This window comes from Carlito syrichta, unplaced genomic scaffold (genome assembly GCF_000164805.1).
Source record: "Carlito syrichta isolate Samal-C Ts95f unplaced genomic scaffold, Tarsius_syrichta-2.0.1 Scaffold308208, whole genome shotgun sequence".
Taxonomy (NCBI): domain Eukaryota; kingdom Metazoa; phylum Chordata; class Mammalia; order Primates; family Tarsiidae; genus Carlito; species Carlito syrichta.
This window is the reverse complement of record NW_007252304.1, coordinates 434,451-454,593: the sequence shown is the minus strand read 5'-3', so window position 1 is coordinate 454,593 and position 20,143 is coordinate 434,451. Positions and strand designations below refer to the sequence as shown.

The following is a 20,143-nucleotide window of genomic DNA, read 5'->3' as shown; positions in this document are numbered from 1 at the left end:
TATCATTGCGGTGGAGTATGTTAGATGAGTTATAGAAGGTGATCTAGACAGCAGTCTTCAATGAGTTATGCATATCCTTAAAAGTTCATCAGGCCTTTCCAAGGAGCAGTACCAGGCAAAGGTCGTTTTTGAAGAAACCAGTTTCTAGCTTTTCACATTTCGTGTGTAATAGTTCTTACAACTACTATGTCTGAGAATTCACCTTTGGTGGAGGAGTCCCAGCAGTTGTCTTTCACGGTCACCACCCTCCCTGTCCCCTAAGGAAGAAAAGAAGAAAAATGTACTGGCCTGTCCTGAGTCTTACTCTGGGGGATTGCCCTAAGTTGTCAAGCAAAACAAAACAAAAAACCCTGTAATACAACAAAAAGACAATTTCAGTTTTTATCCAAATCCTTGGGTCCAGATTTTTTTTGAGTTGGAGTTTCACTCTTGTTGCCTGGGCTAGAAAGCACGGCCACCGCAGCCTCCACCTGCTGGGCTCCGGCGATTCTTCCGCCTTAGCCTTCCAAGTAGCTGGAACTACAGATGCACACCACCACACCCAACTGGTTCTTGTGATTTATTGTAGAGGTGAGGTCTCACCAAGTTGCCCAGGCTGGTCTCGAACCCCTGGGCTCAGGCAGTCCTTTCGCCTCGGCCTCCCAAAGTGCGAGGATCACAGGCTGAGCCACCGCTCCCGGCCCAGATATTTTTTTACGAATTCAGAATATTCTGCATTTTAGAAAGGTAATACCGCACACATCCTGTATCACAAAACACTCTTGGAGGGCCTGGATGGCACCCTGGAATCCAGACTCAATATATCTGAAGCAAAACATAGACATGCGTAGAGTAAAAGGGATAAGTAAAGGCTGTAAATAGTCTTCCTTTGTGTCAGTGTTGAGCCAAGTGAATCACGAAAACTGAATTTTTGTAGTTTTTTGGGTTTCAGAATTGCAGACCAAGGATCACGCACTAGTTGGTACCAACATAGTGAACTTGAATGACTAACAACTAGATCACAAATCCTCTTGCAGGTCAGCTGGTTTCCAATGAGTATGTTGTCTGTAACAAAATTGGAGTTGTAATGAATAGAGTTGTCAGCTAATGGATCATTGAAACTAGTTTTTATTATAAAACAACTCAAAGGAGTTCAGAGAACTACATGGCTGTATTTACCTATTCACAGCTTTTTAGCACTTACGTGTATAAAAACAATATGTAGAAATAAAACTCATGCTGAATCTTGATTCTTTCTAGCAATAAGTAATTTTATTCGTGGGTACATAATTGAAAGAAATTTTTAAAAGATTAACCAATTGAAGGGAAATCAAAAATTGAAGAGAATCAAAGTTGTAATAGGGCCTTAAGTTAATTTCAGTTTGTATACACATTTTTGTTGCAGAGTGTGATATGGTGATCAATAAAATGAGTATAAAGCATATTACTGTAAAAGTCAGTGGGGGAAGTAAAGTGGAGGAAAAATTTAGTTCCATGGGAAGAAATTACCAGTCATTTAAAAAGTATGCTCAGCCTGTAATCCCATGCCTTTGGGAGGCTGAGGTGAGTGGATTGCCTGAGCCCGCAGGTTCGAGACTTACCTGGGCAACTTGGCGAGACCTCATTTGTCCAATAAATCAAAAATTAGCTGGGTGTGGTAGCACGCCTGTAGTTCCAGATACTTGGAAGGCTAAGGCGGAAGGATCGCCGGAGTCCAGCAGGTCGAGGCTGCGGTGACCGGGAGCGGCCTCTGCACTCCAGTCTGAGAGACAGAGTAAGACTCCAACTCAAAAAAAAAACTAAAAACAAAAACTTAAACAAAACAAAAACCTGGGTCTTTGAAAAGATAAACAAGATTGATGGACCCCCTGCAGCCAGAATGACCAAGAAAAAGAGAACAAAAGCCTGAATAAATACAATCAGAAACACAAAAGATCAAGTCACAACTGACCTTGAAGAAATATAAAAGATTACTATGCACACCCGTATGAAACAAACTTGATAACCTAAATGAAATGGAGGACTTTCTGATATCACACAACCTCCTGAGGTTGAAACAAGAAGAAATTGACACACAAAATAGACCAATAACAACCCAGGAAATTGACTAGAGCATAAGAAAACTACAAAAAAAAAAAAAGAAGCACTAGACTAGACAGCTTTCTTTTTTTTTTGAGTTGGAGTCTCACTCGGTCGCCCAGAGTGGAGTGCAGTGGCCGCTCCCGGCCACTGCAGCCTCGACCTGCTGGGCTCCAGCGATCCTTCCACCTCAGCCTTCCGAGAAGCTGGAACTACAGGCGCGTGCTACCACCCCCAGCTCATTTTTGATTTATTGTAGAGATGAGGTCTTGCCAAGTTGCTCGGGCAATCCACTCACCTCAGCTTCCCAAAGGCGTGGGATTACAGGCTGAGCCACCAGCCTGACTCAGACAACTTTCTAGCAGAATTCTACAAAACATACAAGAAGGAGCTTGTACCAATCCTGTTGAAAGTATTCCAGGCAAGACCACATCACTGTGCTGCACATGAAGCTCACTGAGTCAGAGGTAAGGGCTCTGGAGACTTACCAGAGCCACAAGAATATAATTCCTCTGTGACCTTCGATTCAGTTCCACGGACTTCAAGGGCTTGTCCAAATTCCCAAAAATGATCCTCTCAGGGAAGTTCATAACTTTAACTTCTACCTGTCAAATGTGGGCAAAGACAACCCTCAGGGTAGCTTTGACTGAATCCAGCAAACATTCTCCAGTTCTGGAGCCTCTCAGCTCAACTGCTTGGGATTTATACAAGATGAAATTAACAGTGTGTGAAACAAACGATTCGTATCAGGTGACATGAGAAAGAATGAACCAGTCAAAGGAGAAATCCCGCAACTGAAACACAAAAGTTATCAAACCCTGCAGACCTATATAGGGAAAATAGGGCAAGTTTGGAGAGCACCCCAAGCTGTTTCAGATGCAGTGCCTGAGAAGAAAAGGTCAACCCCCATGAACCCTGCAAATACCATTCAAAAGGCACACAGCAGCAGCAGTGTCTCTCAGTGCCATCTAGGGATAGGGTGATTCACTTACTGGTCTTGAAGGCCTACAAGAAACTTGAGTTGCTTGCTGGATTCCAAAAAGATGGCATCAATCAAAAAGACAAGAACTCTCTGGAGCAATTCTGCAACAGGTAGCCAATCTGAATCCTAAGGATCCCTCAGATACCTTAAAGAATTATGCTTTTAAAGAACTTCAGAGAGAATGGCCTGGATACAATAAAATAGACAGGCGGCCATCGGAGTCGGTGCTGTCGAGAAAATTAAATCTGTCTCAGAATGCTGCAGGCACCAGTCGCTCAGAATCTCCTGTATGTTCCAGTAGAGACGCTGTATCTTCTCCTCAGAAATGGCTTTTGGACTCAGATTTTGTTGAACCTTTCATGAATAAAAAAGCCTGAATATCTCACCTGATGAACAGAGTTCCACCAATACTAAATGGTCACTTGAATCCCACCAGTGAGAAATCGGACACAGGCCCCCCACTGCCTCCCTGCAGCCGGCACCATCCCCACCCCTCCACCACTACCTTCAACCCATCTGCCCATCTCCCAGACTCCTCAGATCATCCATTCTAACTCCAATTCCCCTAGCCGGGGGCCTCAAGACCTACCTGTTGACAGTTTTAGTTAAGACGGTAGCAGACAAATACACCTCTAGGACTTCTCTGGAACCTTAGCCCCTGGTTCAGTTCTGCTACAGTGCCCAAAGCCTATGGAAGAAAACCTTTCAATGTCCCACAAAAAGTCCCAAAAGAAGTCTAAAAGACACAAGGAAAAGGACCAAATAAAAAAGCATGGCACTGAGACTATTGAGGAAAAGGAGGAGAAACTTAAGCGAGAAGAGGAAATTGCCAAGCTAAATAACTCCAGTCCAAATTCCAGTGGAGGGGTTAAAGAGGTCCACAGTGCCTCCATGGAAGCTCCAGCAATGGAATTCCCAGATTACTTGATAAAATACATCGCTATCGTCTCCAATGAGCAACGCCAGAATTACAAGGATGATTTCAAGGCCAAGTCCAATGAGTACAGAGCCCTGCACACCAGGATGGAGACCATGGCAAGGAGATGTATCAAGCTTGAGGCCCAGTGAAAGTGCCTTTCTCTGGGTTTAAAAGAGTATCAGAATGTACATGAAGACGCCTTACGAGAATATCAGAAGAGAAAGCAGTGTAGTCCCAATTACCATGAAGAAAAATACAGATGCAAAAATCTTCACAACAAGCTGGCTCACATCAAAAGATTTGTGGGTGAATTTGACCAACAGCAGGCAGAATTGGGACATTAGAACTCTGCTTGGACCAGAAGATGTGAATAAACTTAAACTTATTTATTTGAAAGTCCAGATGAGTGTTCTAGATTCTCAAAAGGTGAAAAACTTTGCCTGTTGGAAGTTTCAGTATGAGTAAACTTGAGTTACATTTTTTTTTTTTTTCCATTTTACTTTGCTTCCTTGCATTTTGAAGCTGTTTTTTCTGGTCCTTTTTTCCCTGCTTCAAGACTTGTGTTTGTTAATAGAAATAATTTTTTTAGGTATTGGGAATCCAGGGTCTGTACTTTAAATCAGTTTTTCCCCCTCAAAACTTGTGTTTGTCATTAGAAATGATTTTTTTTTTAGATATTAGGGGTTCAGTATCCACACTTGAAAGTTGTGTGTGTTTAAAACAAACAAACAAAAAGACTCCACCACAGTAATGCGCAAGGTGAAATGCTTTTGGATAAACATAGGCCTTATTTCTGACCTTTCTGAAGGCGAACTCTTTGCCTTACATGGTAGACTATTTAGAAATTTGCACAAAATAAAAAAAAGATTAAAACATTGTCTTGGGGGGTTAAAAACCTGAAAGGTGTATGAGTATGTATGTGTATGGATTCACATACACATATATGTACAAGTCGACTTGGTCTAGAACATTAAATCTGTGCTGCAAGTTAACCCCCCATTGCAATGATTGCCTTAGGGTGTTTGCTAGTTGTGTACATAGTGTGGTTCATCACTAACTACACGGCTTCCCACTGGGTTCTGGCAGTGAGAAACACACTGTGGCCTACCAGCGTCTGGAAGTGTGTGCTCAGCCTGTGTGTGCAGAGGTGGTGTGGATGACAGCATGCAGGAAGGAATAAAGCTGCTACTCTCAGTAGTCTCAATGCTCTGGTTCAACAACTGGCGAGTGTTACTGTAGGGTTTTTTTTTCTGTCAAGTTGCTGCTTTTATTGTGGAAGACACAAGCATTTCCGTTTCAACAGTTTGTCAGCTTTCTTAATGTTGGGTAAAAATTGATCTGTTATGAAAATGAAACAGATCCCTAGTTTTGGGGCAAAATTACAAAAGTAAATGTGTAGGTGACCCATTTATCTACTGCTATAGAGTATTTTTTGAAGAGAAGTAGGCAAAGAAGCTATTTTCTACATAAGATGTATATGTGAAGATTTTTTTTTCCATCCTGGGTGCCAGGAATATGAAAAAGAATGGATATATTTAACTATAACATACTCTGATTTATCAAACAGTACAAACTTTCATTTCATGGAGTTTCTCCGTTGACGTTGATTGAAACTATCACTTGTTTTATCATTTGGGAACATAAGTTATGTGATAAAAAATATAAGGATTTTAGCCAGGTTCGGTGGCTCAGCCTGTAATCCCGCGCTTTGGGAGGCTGAGGTAAGTGGATTGCCTGAGCCTGCAGGTTCGAGACCCGCCTGGGCAAGTTGGTGAGACTTCATCTCTACAATAAATAAAAAAATTAGCCGGACGTGGTAGCGTGTGCCTGTAGTTCCAGCTACTTGGAAGCCTGAGGCCGAAGGATTGCAGGGCCCAGCAGGTCGAGGCTGCGGTGGCCGGGAGCGGCCACTGCACTCCAGTCTGGGCGACAGAGTGAGACTCCAACTCAAAAAAAATAAAAATAAAAAGAATAAAAAAAAAAATTAGGATTTTGAACTTAAAAAAAAAGGAGAAAGTATTCCAGGGACATTGTCTTACTCTTAAGCTTTGGTCTCCCCCCTTATCTTGGGGAGGTGAGTCTCTCTCTCTCTCTCTCTCATTCTAATTTAGTTTTTAAGTAAACTATGTTTTCTTATCTAACTTCTGCTCAATTCTTTGCATTTTTCTTGTGGCACTGGGTCACACACCAGACTCCCACACCTCCAGCGACCCTGACCTAACTTTTGTGGAGGGTCTGCAAGATCTAATCCCACTCTCTCTCATTCTCCTCTCATACTGAGATTTGCCGTTCTCTGTCTCACTCAACTCTTTCAAATAGTGTCTCTGTGGAGAGAGATGAGGTGCTTGGCTGTCTTTTCTCTGCCTCTTGCTCTTAACCTTATTGCCTGTGACAAGCTACATCAAACGAACCTCTCCCTGTCACCTCAGCCTTGTCTGGTGTGAAGTGACATCTCCGGTGATCCCTATTTTTTAATCTGGTCAGGAGGGAGGACCAGAAAGCCACTCTGAGTGGCCTCTCTTTTTTAAAAAATCTTTTCTCATTGCTTTTTTCCTTTCACGTTGCTGGGCTCTGGGACCCTCTGTGGAAAAGTCCTGGCGCCAAGCCTCCCAAATGCACAAGTCGGACCAGCCCTAGCACTGGGGCCTTGGGCTTTGCTGGCTAAGGTGCTGTCTCCAGTGGGTCGAGGCAACAGGAGATGCTCTCTCTCACTCATTCTCACACACACATGGACTGATTCCACTGACCCTCTGCCCGGGATGCCGGCTGAGGGTGTGGGTGGGCTTTTCTTTCTCTTTCAGACGTGCTGAACATAGGCAGTGAATGGTCTTTGCATTCTACCCTATTCTGGACATAGGCAATGGGTGGGTTTTTTTAATTCTGGGACTAGGACCCACTGCATTCTCTCTCTTTGGCCTCTCAGGGACTGTTCTTAGGACCCGTTCCTCGCCCCCTGTAGGACCACTCCTCCTGGGAAACTCACAATGGAGTGGCTAAGGGCTCCTCTCCTCAAAACGCCTTCTGAAAGATCTCAGGACCCTCACACTAAAGAAGAGCACCTGCCCTGGGCATTTCCTCAATACCGGCCGGCCGACCAGGAGATGGACCCAAGGCAAGTCTCTTGCCTCTGGTGCTCTCCTTCAGCTTGACCTCTATTCCACCACAAGGGCAAAAGACCTGAGGTTTGCACAGTGGCACTGCCTGGACCCCTCGATCTCCCTGTGGCACTCTCACATGCCTTGGATGACTTTTTCTCCTTCCTGCCTTCCTTCTAACAACTTAGACACTGACTGCCCCAGCGGGTTGCACTTCCCCGATCTCATAATCTCCTTTTTGCTATTCTACCCTCGGTCGGTTTCCCCTCCTGTCCCTCCTCCTTCTTATCCTTCAGATGAGGGACTGGCACTACGGGATGGCCGATGGAGCCGGCCACTAGGGGATGGCCATAGCTGCCGACTCCAGCGTCTAGCCTTCTCATCCCCCGCCCCCACTGCCTGGTACTCTCCTGGCAGCTGCCCTACTAGCTGCAGCAAGTCCAACCACGTGCTCGGCCTCCTGTCTTCCTCTCCCCCTTCTCTGCCACGTGTTCTTAACCAGTTTCCCCTCAGGGAGGTGGCCGAGACAAAAAAGGTATTAAAGTTCGGGTTTTTTCCTATGATAACTCTCTCTCAAATTAAATCTAAACTAGAACTATCAACCCTCTTCCCAGGCAAAAGCAAAGTTCTCACATGTTCATTAATCCTGTTAACTAACCGAAAAAAAAAATCAATTGTAATGTTAATCTGCTTTTCCAACCAAACTGGCAAGTTGCTTTAGTAAAATCTTAATTCCAACTTTACCTTAATTCCAACCTTGCCATGTGCTAAAACATTAGTGCTGAATAACACCGGCGTTTGTTATATCAGGCTCGCTAAAGTTGTAATTGATAAAAAGAAAGTTAAGTCACTTGTACTAAGCCTAGTACTACTTCTGCCAGACAGACAAAATACTGGGTACTCTCCTCTGCGTAGGCACAGTGAGGACGGGAGCTGATCACTCTCACCTAATTGTTCACACCTGACCACTAAGACTACAATTTAGCAATTTACAAAAGGTTTTAAAAACAAATCTGCCTGTTCATCATTAGAAATAAGTAGGGACAAATCATTTCACATCCACGTGGTTTGTTCACTCTAAAGGGTTTTACATCAGACTGTTACAGAGAAATGGTCAAAAGTTTCATATGTATAGGTTATTAAAAAAGAACTTGGAGTTTTTTTCAGCCGAGACATTAGAAAAGCAACAGAGTGCCAACATGGAGAGCTGTAGAACCAGAAGGCCAAAGAGACACTCCAATTGGCTGTCGCAATTTTAGTGACAAAACTTCAACTGCCCATCAGAGGCCTGGTAAGAATGAACCTAAGAGGATGTTGTTCTTTGCTTATGGGCACAGTCTGTGAGGGCACTAAAAGTGTAGTTGCCCCCAAAAGGCCTAAACTTCCTGCCTTGTCCACTGTGCGGGCCAGAGCGCCATTGCGAAGCAGGTGCACTCTCCTCTGAAGAGAACAGCTGACTCAGAAAATGGTGGTCATTTAAGGAAGCCTGGAAATTCAGAAGGGCCTGGCACTGGCTCACTATCACCCCAACCACCTCCAGGTAAATATTAGGGTGCTAGAACACAAATTAACTTTTTTTACATGAAAGACATTTATTGTTACTACTTTACTCTATACCATGTGAGTGAATGCACCAGGCTGTACTCTCTCAACAGCAAGTGGATGCCTTTGCTGCGATGCCCAAGACCCTCAGGATCATCTGTCCTCTGGAGGGTTCAGTTTCATATGACGTCTGTGATACTGTCCCTGCGGATACCAGTGATGCTTGGTGGTGAAGAACTTGCTCGGTTGCTCGATCATGGGTCCCCGCCCAAGATGTTTGCCTTCTCCCCTAACCTGACTTTCAGCACTTGATCATGTAGCTCTTCATTATTATGCACAGGATCAGGTCGAGGAATAGGTGTCGTGTGTTTGTATATGGAATGTCCACGGAAGGGTGGTAGCACACTATTGTCCTGTCATCAGATGCCAGCGCAAGCTCGACTTTGCAATTATAGTCATCTGGCAGAGAAGAGTATGTAGATTTATGACAAACACAATATAAAGCTCCGTTTGGGGTTGGAAATAAATGCTCCAAGAGAGGCCTCTTTGCCATCACCCACTTTACTGCTGCTCCAGCCATGGTGGATCAGGTGGTGAGCAAAAAAGGATATTCGGAAGAGAAGCCGCTTTTACATTCTGCTTCAAGGCACATCAATGTCCATCCCTCGACCGGGCCTCACCGCCAACCTGCCATTTTGCTTTGAAGTTAATTTCTTAATTAACACAGGTGCCAGCCTTTTGGTTCTGGCCATCCCTGTTGGAATCATAGCCTTATCTTAATCAAAAGTTACTAAAGATTAATTTAAAGTATAAATGTAAAAGGTTATCAGTAAAAGGTAAAGCAAAAACCAGAAGGCAAAAGAAAGATGCAAGAAAGTTGTTGGTATAAAGGTATGTTTTAGGTAAGGAAGGATAGAAAAGACAGAATAATTTTATGTAAGGAAAGGATCTTGTATGGTATATTTTTGTTCTGTAAGAGAATGGTTATTTGAAGGAAGGACAGCATAGGACAAAAATAGAAGGTCCAGGCATGTTGAAAAATGGTATGAGTATGTCAAAAATGGTATATGGAGGGTTTGTAACACGTGTAAAAGGAATTCTGTAACCACTCAAGGCTACAATAAGTTTCTATGAATTTACCATTAATATCATTTATGCTAATTCTAGGCCAGCATGCTACTCAGAGACCAGAACAAATGCTTCTTAATTAACAATCTCCAAAAGAATTTTTTTCTATAAACGACAGAGGGAGGGAGGAAAATACAAAATTCAGTTAGCTTTCCCCACTATCTTTGTTACAAAAGCAAGGTTTTTTTTGCTGCTCAAAAATCTTTGGCTAAATAAGTAACTTACAATGACCTGTGATTCTGTGTTGTAACATTATGCATTTAAAATGTTAATACTTAAACTCTTCAGGTTCTTAGTTCAGTCATTCTAGGGTGGGGTAAGAAACAAAAGCTTCTGGAACCACAAGTACCCCATCCACTCCTAATCTGCCTGCAGACCAGGTAAATTGATTTCACTCACAGAAGTTTGTGATCAGCTATAGTGCTTTTCAGTGCCAAATTACTAATGACTTTAAAATCTTCCAGGCAAAGGATTACTAGTCCAACATAGGATGGATAACAAAATAACTTTGTTTAAAGAATTACTAATTATTTTTGCTAAACTTTAAGGTCATATTTCCCTGTCAGAGGGTCAATACCACCCCACTCCTCTCATCAAAAGCAGAGTGATGTCAATCTCCCATCTCTCATCCTCTCGCATATCAATCATTGTGAAGGGATATCAGACCTCTTATAAAAACAAAAGGACAGTGTTCTGTTGCCAACATCTGCTTCAAATTCTCTTGCTCATTATTATTTCCTACAATTTAAGCTACAACCTATCTACATGTCTCTGATGTTTTCAATTTTTTTCTCCAGATTTTGTCAAAGTAGCTGTATTTCTCTGCTGAAGGCATTATTAAAAAAACTCCTTATATGCTCTATAAATTCTTATCACAAAAAAACCCCAAAGAAATTTGAAGACAAGCTGCAGTGGCATCCACATATGGACTCAGTAATTCACTGGTGCAACAGTGGAAATGGCCTGGACTCCTGTAGTGGGTGTCGAGTCCACTGGGGTAACTATAAATACAATTTACCAGGCATCAAAGTCTCAATATGCCACAACAGTGGCTCTAATGGCCTTTATTATAGTAATAATAATTCTAATAGCATACACTTGTACACAGTGCTTTGTATATAGACCCTAAAGATACTTAACAACTCCGTGGGCTCCTGTCCTCTCATCACCTCCTCTTGCTCTAGACAGGTAGGGACAGCTCTATGACTCCCACTCAGCAGGAAGCGGATACAGAAGTCTGACTCCCATCTCGAATCCCTAGTTGCACGTAAGAATATTTTTGAAATAGCAAGAGGCAAGAAATGAAAGAAAGGACCCCAAGAAGCTCAGAATAAACTTAGTTCACATTTTGCCTCAGCATAGTCATCTTTGCTTAGACTGACACACTTTGAATCTAGCACAGGTTAGACATAAATAGATACATTTCCAACAGGTGTGTTTTAGGAAGTGTTCAGACATTTTACTGCAGGCCAAGCTGGCAGGCCACTGCACCCCCTTGGCAAATCTCCATCAGATGTAAGACAAGGAGGACAGCCCAACCTTTCAATTCATGGTTCAGCATAATAATCTCTAGGAAACTTTCAGGCTCCTTGTTGAAGGCGGAAGGTCAAAGATTAACCCTTAGCTGACTGAGGCCATAGAAATGATAATAAACTCACCTTTTTGCTAAAAAACTTGTGGACTGGAAACTTCTGAGAGGTCTCTTGCGGGAAAAACCCCTCCCCTTATCTCCTCCCATCTAGCCCATCACCTGAGGTCATGAGATGCTAATGTCTGGTGATGCCAAGATCTAAGACTCATGTGGCTACAACCAACATCAAAAACTGCAGTCCTGGACATTCCTTTTGGCCCAGACTCCTCTGGGCCTAAAACCCCCTTCACCCATTAGACCCAAGTTAAACTACTCAGCACTTTGTGACCTATGTGATACAGACAGACCTCCCCCCCCAACACCATGGTAGCAATCATGTGACCAACCCAAGCCTGCTGTTCATCACCTGACGTCAGTACCTGTGCTTACCTGCCCCTTCATGATGATATGGAGAAAACCACCACTCAATCACCTTAATGACCTTCCCCTATCAAAGAGAAGGATTAGAAAGACTCAACCACAAGTAACCAGTGGCTATTACCTTGCTCTTAAGCTTTGGCCCCCTCCCCTACCTTGGGGAGGTGAATCTCCTCTCTCTCTCTAACTCTTTCTAATTTAGTTTTTAAATAAACTATATTTTCTAATCTAAAAAAGAGAAAGTGTTACAGGCAACTAAAAAATGATAGAACTCTCCCCAAATCATTTTATGAATCTAACATCACACTGATCCTCAAACAAGATAAAGGTTCAATAAAGAAAAAGAACTACAGGCCAATATCCCTGATGAACACAGATGCAAAAGTTTTCAAGGTTCTAGCAAATTGGATCCAAAATCACGTCTCAAAAATCAACCATCATGACCAGGTAGGCTTCATCCCTGGGATGCAGAGCTGGGTCAACCTCCTCAAGACCATAAATGTATTTCAGTACATCAACAGATACAAAAATAAGAACTACATGATTATACCATAAGATGCAGAAAAAGCTTCCAATAAAATCCAGCATCCCTTTCTGATAAAATTCCTTGTACACCTAGGCATAGAAGGAACATACCTCAAAATAGTAAGAACCATCTACAATAAACCCATAGCCAACATATTGCTAAAAGGACAGCAATTGGAAGCAGTTCCCCTGAAAACCAGAACAAGACAAGGCTGCCCACTCTCACCTCTCCTTTTCAACATAGTGTTGGAAGTCCTAGTCAGAGCAGTCAAACAAGAGAACGAAATCAGGGGTATTCAAATAGGAAAAGAGGAAGTTAAAGTATCCCTCTTTGCTTACAATGTGATACTATACCTTGAAAATCCAAGAGAATCAAAAACCTGCTTGCACTGATAAAAGACTTTGGGTCTCAGGGTACAAAATAAATGTGCAAAAGACAGTTACATTCCTATACACCAACAACAAGCAGGCAGAGACCCATATAAAAAATGCAATTCCACTCACAATAGCTACAAAAAAAAAAAAGAAAATAAAATAAAGATTGAAAGGAAAAAGAAAAAGAAGGAAAAAGAAATACCTTGGCATCTTCTTAACCAGAGAAGTGAAAGACCTTTACAACAAAAACTACAAAACTCAGCTCAAAGAAATCAAAGATGACAGAAACAAATGGAAAAATATTGCATGCTCATGGATTGAAAGAATCAACATTGATAAGATATCCATCCTACCAAAGGAAAGCTACAGAGTCAATGCAATACCCATTTAATTACCAACATTATTCTTCTCAGACCTGGATACAAAAATACAGATATTCATATGGAAAAATAAATGACCACGAACAGCCAAAACAACCCTCAGCAAAAGAAACAAAATGGAAAGTATTACACTTCCAGACTTTAAACTTTATTATAAGGCTACTTATAATTGAAAACAGCCTGGTATTGGTACAAGAATAGGCATATAGACCAATGAAACAGGGCAGAGATTCTGGAAGCAAAACCTCAATTTCTCAACCAAGTCATCTTCGACAAAACCTCCACCAACAATTACTGGGGAGAGGAGAACATATTCAGTAAATGGTGCCAGGAAAACTGACTGGCCACATGCAGATTACTGAAACAGGACCCCTACCTATCACCGTACACAAAAATCAACTCTAAATGGATCAAAGACCTAAATGTAGAACCTCAAACTTTAAGAATCTTAGAAAATGCAGGAGACACCCTTACAGAAATTGGCATAGGCAACCAATTCCTGATCAAAGTCCCAAATGCCCGGGCCAAAAGAGATAAAATAGACAAGTGAGACCTCATCAAACTTAAAATATTCCACAAAGCAAATGAAACCATCAAGAGAGTAGAAAGCTCACAGAACAGATAAAGATATTTGCCAACTGTGTATCAGACAAAGGACTAACATCCAGGTTCTATAAGAAACTCAAACATACCAAAAGGAAGATTAAAAGACTGTGCAAAAAATATGAATAGACACTTCTCAAAAGAAGATATATAAGCAGTCAACAGACACATGCAGAAATGCTTATCCTCACTAATCATCAAAGAAATGCAAATTAAAACCACACTGAGATACCACCTGTCTCCAGTCAGGATGGCCATCATCAAGAACTCAAAAGCAACAGATTCTGGGGAAGATGCCGGGATAAGGGAATGCTTCTACACTGCTGGTGGGAGTGTCGACTAGCACAACCTCTGTGGAAAACAGTGTGGCGATTCCTAAAAATCTAAAAATTGCCCCTCCACACAGCCCAGCAATCCCTCTTCTGGGAATATACCTGGAGGAACTCAAATAATTCTCCAAAAAAGATACCTGCACATGCATGTTTATTATTCTCAATAGCAAAAGCACGGTGCCAACCATGCTGCCCATCGAAAGTGAACTAGGTACAAAACATGTGGGACATATACGCGATGGAATATTATGCAGCCATAAAGAACAAAATGATGGACATCACAGAAACTTGGATGGATTTAGAGGCTATCACACTCAGTGATCTGTTACAGAAACAAAGAACTGAGTAACATATGTTCTCCCTCATAAGTGGACTCTGAACATTTATCATAATACTATAAGAAAGCAATTGGCAGTAGCAGGAAACTACTGGTAGGGAATGGGCACATAACATCAATAAGGGCACCTGATCTCAAACCAGGCGAAGTGGGGACCAAAGGGAGGCCCAAACTTTATCTGTTTGATGAGCAATTGTATACCTAATCTTGAATTGTACCCCACATCATTTAAATAAAAAAATGCACATTCTTTCGCATTTATATAATATGTGAAATCATCACCTCCATCAAGATGTGACGAGATCCATCACGCCCCAAATTTCCACGGGCCCCTTGGTAATCTTTCCCTCCACCTCTCCCTTCTCCAGCCCCTTCCCAAAACCCAGTCCACTGACTGTGTTAAGTTTGACCTGGGCTATGTCTCCCTGAAAAACAATAATGGTGAAGAAACTCCTCCCACCCCCATGTCCTTTTGTGTTAAAAAATCTTCCCAACATTTTGCATCATGACTCTGCTTTAAGACTCTGGATGAATGTATTGGCTACCTGACTCTGTGAAACCCCAGGCCACCTACCTCTGCTCTGAAATGTTCCTCATAAGGTGGATATTCACCCTATTGTAATTGCCAGAATAAAATCATCTTCTAAACATTCTTGTGCACTTTGTGTTTGACAGTGTGGTGCTGTGACTCGAGAGGTTTGGACCTCATCGCCAAAGCCCTGGTCACTCCACCTGGCAATGAGGTCTTCATAGAGCTCTTTCCTTACTGGTCATACTAGGACCCAATATTACGTTCTACATTTGGTCCATTTTGACTCATGTCAAAATCTTCCCCTGTTAGCACCGTAAGGACTTGGTTGTGCTTCTTTTTGAGTACTCACTTGATTTCTTTTGAGTTGATGGCCTAGCCATTTGGTATTCTCTTTAAATGAGTTTATAGAAATCTGTTGGGTGAAAGACGACAGAGAAGCTGGGTTTGTTCATCTTTTCTGGACACCCATTTTGAGCTCAAATCAATTAAGGATTCATACTCTCTGGGAAGAGAACAGTTTGCTGACACGGACCAGTGAGTTCTTCAATTCTGTGTTTACACTTGACCCAGAGCTGAAATTTTAAATTGAAGCTATAAGCTTTCTCTCTGAGAGTCCTATGTTTATATGTCTGCAATTCAGACAGATATTTACCTTTCACTGTGTGAATACATAATATTTTTTTAACCTCCAGATAGGATTCACAAATTAAATTTAAAAACATCTCAAATTAAAGGAACAGTACGCTTTGACTTGGAGATAAACAAGCATGTATATCAATTGATATACTCCTTAAATTCCCAGAATGTATTATTCCTTAAATTCTAGTACTTTCAATGTTCTAAAAAAGTGTGTTCATACAGAAACCAACTCAAACAAAGGTTTTCTCTCTTGCAATAGGCTGAATAAAATTATTTGTTGACCCTGCTTGCCTGTGTTTTCTTTCCTCTCTTCTGCCCTGCCCACTGCCCCTACACTTGGGAGGGTCCTGATGACCTTCAGAGGCCTCAGGACATAGTTCAAAGGACATAGTTCAATTATTATGCTACACTTGATATCAACTTTCTTCCTGCTTAAGAACTCCCACTTCCCTGAATTCTATGATACTTTCTTCCAAGGCTTATCCATTTCTGACTGTTAATTCTGGGTCTCTATTTTCTTTAAAGGTCTCTCCCATCCATCTCAAACATAAGAGTTTTCACTGTTCCTCTCTTTTATACACTCTTCTTTAAGGCCATCGCGAGGACAAAGGCTTCCTTTGAGTGAATTAACGACACAGGTGCCACCTTTTTTGTATTTTCAGAGATAGAGTTTCACCATGTTGCCCAGGCTGGTCTTCAGCAACTGAGCTTGACAGATTCTCCTGCCTCAGCCTCCCAAGCAGAAAGTTCCCTTTAGTGTATAGATTAGAAGAAGGTAGAGTCATTTCCTCTTATGCCACAGTCCAGAAGTATGGTGCGGACTGAATTTCACCCCCATTCATGTCTTTCAGCCACACCGGGACAGTGCACAACCGGCACGGTTGTGTGGCGATCTCCTCTTGCTGGGTAGCGTTCTTCATGACCATGGTTTGTTTGATTTTTCGGGGTGGGTTTTCATTGTTTTGGGAAATGAAATTTAAAAAATGAAGGAAGGGTGTGTAAATGTTTAGCTGCACCAGAGCTTTCTACTTGAACACACCACGCCTTCATTCTTCTCTGATAAATGAGATTGGCATGTATAATCAAAACAAGAGTCACATCCAATTTTCCTGTTTTCTGAGAATAGCAGGATGCACAAAGTAAGTTTAAGAACCTAGTAATAAGTTTTTCTGAACAAAATTACAGATTATTTTTCTTCATACTGGTTTTTAAAGAAGGTTTTTGCTGGCATGGATTTTTCAACTTATCTATCCAACGATAAAATTTTTATAAAAGGTTTGTGTTAGGAAAATTATTGAGCAACTATTGGAGGAAGGTAGCAGAAGGAATTTGCTACATCAGGAAATGACTGCTGATAAGTAATATGGACATTTAAAGATGAACATTTCTTAAAGTCCATTTGTTATGATTTTTGTATTTCCTGATTTTCCGTGTATTTCTTTCTATATACCTGCAAATGTACTTGTGTGTTAAAGAAGACTAATTTGCAAGAAAAAAATACAAACAGAAATTAAATAACAATGAAAAACATTGTTTTTATTTCCATAAGAAATCAGACAAAATAAACACATGGCAGATATTTTTTCATGCGTCTCATGAAATACAGTAAAGAAGAGCTATCTGCAATATGTATTAAGCCTAAAAATGCTTTGCTTTTATTTTTATTTTTGCTTTTTATTTATTTATTTTGAGTTGGAGTCTCACTCTGTCATCCGAAGCTGGAGTGCACTGGTACGCTCATAGCCACTGTAGCCTCTACCATGATGGGCTCAGGTTATTCTTGAGTTTCAGCCTTCCAAGTAGCTGGAGCTAATTTTTTTGATTTATTGTAAAGATGTGGTCTCGTCAAGTTGCCCAGGCTGGTCTCGAACCTGTGGGCTAAGGCAATCCTCTTACCTCAACCTCCCAAATTGCTAGGATTATAGGCGTGAGCCACCACGCCCGGTCTATTTTTGCTTCTTAAAAAAATTCTGTTTTGGAGCCAAAAGAGAATAAGTCTATTAGTATAAATCATATATAGTTGTATCAATTTATTGCCCTGATTTTTAAAACAAAATGAATAACTTAAGAACTGTAACAAAACTGTACATTTTTACAAATTTAAAAAGTTTTTTATTTTAAAGATGTGGGGTATGTTGTAAATTTTTATAAAGTTATATTGTTTACCCAATTGTTACGGTGACTCTTAGAAGGCTATATGAAGTTTTTTTAAAGAGGCCTACAATGTGAATGAAAGACTTTATTAACTATTCTTTTAGAATAACTAGACTGCCACACACATTTTTGTAATGAATATATATTATGTACGCTAATGTATCTTTTAAAAAAGTTGTATTGAACATTAAAAGGCAGTAAAATCTGTACCTGCTACCTGGAGTTTTGTTTTATTTTTTCCCTTTTGAATCCGTTAATGCTGAAAGGACAAATAGACCGGCTTGGGGTCAGGAAGACCTGGCCTCAATTCTGCACCAGAGTCTTGGGAGTTGTGTGATCTCAGGCTAGCTCATCAACCTATCTGGAGGACACTGATTGTCTTCACAATGGAAAACACCACATGGAACAAGGCTAGCCGCTGAGATTTTTTGAGCAGTGAGCAGAAATTTGGGGAGAAGGAATTTTAGAGTGAGCAGCAACCAGGCACACATCCTCCCTCTGAGAATCCTGATATGTATTGGAGAAGGAGCTGGAATGCTTACAGAATTTGGGGTAGGCACTTGAGTTCAATAAGAATTTCCTTTAATAGCTGAAAGATTTGGAAAGTAGGACTTGAGTTCATAATACGGATAAATAATGCTACCCAGAGCTATTACTTTATCTGGTGAAAGACAGCATCATAAAATGGACTTTCTTTTTTTTTTAACTTTTAATTTTTTTTTATTTGAAAGATGTGGGGTACAGTTCAGGGTTAGGTATACAAATATTCGTTATACAGGTGCCCTTGTTGATGAGGTGTGCCCACCCTTCCCCAGACAGATTCACACTACTTGGGGTCAGGAAGATCTGGCCTCCCGGTAGTTTTCCACCACAGTCAATCATCCTCTTATGTAGTAAAAATGGACTCTCTAGGTTAAATGTCAGTCTTATTGGCTCTCTGGACCTTGTTTCTGAGTGTGGAGCCCATTGCCTTCTCTGCCTCTTGTTCCATTCCTGTGCGTGTCTCTTTTCTCCAGTCTGTTGCCCCTCTTGTCTTTGGTCAATTTGCACCACTCAATATTTGCCCAGAAATTCCACCCCGCACTTGACATCTTTCCTCTTTTCATGCTGTTTCCCTCATGTGGAATGCCTGTCTTCCATCCCTTTTCTCAAAATTCAATTCATCCTTCAAATTCCAGCTCAAATATTACTGCTTCCATGAAGCATTCTTTGGTTTCATCAGTTATGCTTACCTGCATAAGGCTTTGTTATTTTTTTTCTGTACCACAGCACTTGCTACATTGTGCTTTGCAATATAGTGATTAGAAAGAAGGCCTCCTGGTGCACGGAGCACCACTGAGGAAAGTTCTGGGGGCACCACCCAGATCTCTCATTCCAGGATGCTGCACTGAGCAGCCAGTTGCTGGGAGTGTGGTTAGCTGGCAGTTGGGTCTTTCTCTGAAACTCAGCTGTCTTGATCAGGTCATCCCCTTCTGTAGGGCTGGTAGGATCTATCATCTATCCAAGGTGGATGGGTTTATAAAGGCCACGCCCCCTTGCCTCAAAGTGGACCAGCTCTGCGGGACTCTTCCAGCTCCAGAGCTTCCCTGGCAAGTATTTGCTGGGACTGCATCACAGTGGCTCCCCCCACTGTTCCTGTCCTGCTTCCTTCTCACCCCATAGGACTTGATCGCAAGGGCACTCCCCATTAAGTTTTCTCCATGCAAATTTCACCGCAGAGTCTCCTTCCTGGATGTCACCTCTTCATTATTAGATGTTTTGGGCCACACTTGGCATGTGTCTATGGTGTTGTGCAGTGGAGGCACTGACTGAGTACAGCAGAGGATCCTGGTTCTGCCATTTAAGCAAAGCCCAACATGGAGAAGGAATCCAGTCTGGGTCTTGCTTTCATAACGGGTTAGCCGTGAGTTGTTTAACAAATGTATGAAGGAGACTGGGGTAGGAATGTAACAAATATTGAATTAAATTAAACCTATGTCGAGGCCACGCATAGTGGCTCAGCCTGTCATCTCAGCATTTTGGGAGGCCGAGGCGAGAGGATTGCCCGAGTCCAGGATTTCGAGACCAGCCTGTGCAGCTCGGTGAGACTTCGTCTCTACCATAAATCACAAAAATTAGCCAGGCAGGGTGGCGTGCATCTGGAGTTCCAGTTACTTGGAAGGCTGTGGTGGAAGGATTGCCTAAACCCAGTAAGTCAAGGCCGCGGTGGCCATGAGCGTATTACTGCAGTCCAGCCTGGGAGACAAGGTGAGACTCTAACCCAAAAAAATAGATAAATAAACCTATGTCTTACACAGTGGGGGAAACTGAGTTCAAGAAAGATAAGAAACTCATCCAAGATCACATACAGCTAGCAAATAACAGAGTTAGACCTGCAGTCCAGTCCTTTCTGCAGCAGGGACGACATTCTATTCATCTTGCAAAGCCCATAACTTGCAGTCTCTGAAGGTCTTGATTCCAACTGGATCACTGTTTAATATGCGCGCGTGTGTGTGTGTGTATATACACACATATACTTTTTTTTTTTTTTTTTT

The 20,143-nt window shown here is 41.8% G+C and overlaps 2 pseudogenes; one reads left to right on the top strand and one right to left on the bottom strand.

The window, feature by feature from the left end:
- Positions 1-2,479: 2,479 nt before the first annotated feature.
- Positions 2,480-4,303, top strand: LOC103267713 (annotated as a pseudogene).
- A 4,446-nt stretch (positions 4,304-8,749) lies between these two features.
- LOC103267711 lies at positions 8,750-9,176 on the bottom strand (annotated as a pseudogene).
- Positions 9,177-20,143: the final 10,967 nt, after the last annotated feature.